We start from the raw sequence: 1350 nt of genomic DNA, 5'->3' as shown, positions 1-1350 counted from the left end.
GTAGCTGTCTATAGGCATTTATTCCCCTTACTTCCTCCAGCTCATCCAGAAAGAGTTCAATATATGTATGTTCTTTTATGTCACAAATGTGAACATAATCATCCTTTGAGGCTTGTGGCTTAGGCTTAGGTTTATATTTCTGAGTGAATTTACTTGAGGTTAGGGGAGGTGTTGATTTGGATTTTCTTTTCAGTTTCTTTGGTGGTGGAGAGGTAGTTAGGAAGGTAGGCAATTTGATGTGTCCCAATTAATAGGTTCCTCTTTAGGGATGATTGGTTCACCATGAATATTTATACCGGGATCAGCCACAACAGGTTCAGGAATAGAGGGTAGTGGTTTAGATTTTGATTGGGTTTCCTCAGTGTCATCTTCACTCTTCCTTTTTGCCTTGACCTTCTTTTTGTTCCCTTTCTTCCATTCCTTTCCTTCCTCACTTCTTTCCTCCACACTCTCACCAACCATATTCCCCATATCCACATTTATGCTTTCCGCCTTGTCTCCTTCACTCTTGTCTTCAATCTTCTTCTTTTCTTCAATTTGACTTGACTTTAGCTGATTTTCAAGCTTGGCTTGTGCTCTTTTGTCAGCCTTCAGCTTTTTAGCTTCTTCCTTTAGCCTTTTGGTCTCTTCCCACTTGGCTATTGAGAATTTGGGATGTCCTTGCATCACACAGATGCTTTTTCCCTCTCTATAGATGATAGCCATATTCATTCTTTCCACTACATCCTTAGGCTCTTTGTGCTTTATGATGTTACCACCCAAAACTTTGCCTTCATCAGGCTTTGGAAGAGGAAAATATAACAACCCGTGTATTTTTGAATTATTTAATATGTAATTATGGAAATTATTAAATAAATAAATATGTGTGTTGGTTTTGACCGCTATGTGTTGTTAGATTATTATCCATATGTGATTTATGGTGTACCGGGTTGTCCGCATGGTTAATTATGGAGTCGTACTAAATTATTTTCAATTTCAAAAGTGGATTTAGTGCAAATTCATTTGCATAAATATTGGGAATGTTTCTAAAATTGTTTTTATAATTTTATAATTACAATAATTATTTTTAGGATTTTATAAAATTGAGAAATCAAAATTTTATTAATTATTTATCTTTAAATGATTTTCTGAATGCTTTTATTTGTAAAATCGATATTTAACTGTAGAATTCTTCAAAAATTATGAAACTCATATTTATATAAGTTTAGAATATTCCGATAATTTTAAAATTATTTCGGAAATTTTTGGGATTAATTTCACCAGCACGTTGTTGCATTAATTGTTAAAAAGCGGGTATAAATTGTACTTCATAAATTATTCCAAAATTATAAAATTTACATTTCTATTAAC

The sequence above is a fragment of the Apium graveolens genome, chromosome 9, assembly GCF_009905375.1.
Source record: "Apium graveolens cultivar Ventura chromosome 9, ASM990537v1, whole genome shotgun sequence".
In the NCBI taxonomy this organism is placed as follows: Eukaryota; Viridiplantae; Streptophyta; class Magnoliopsida; order Apiales; family Apiaceae; genus Apium; species Apium graveolens.
The sequence above is the reverse complement of the archived record's forward strand: the minus strand, read 5'-3'. Positions refer to the sequence as shown.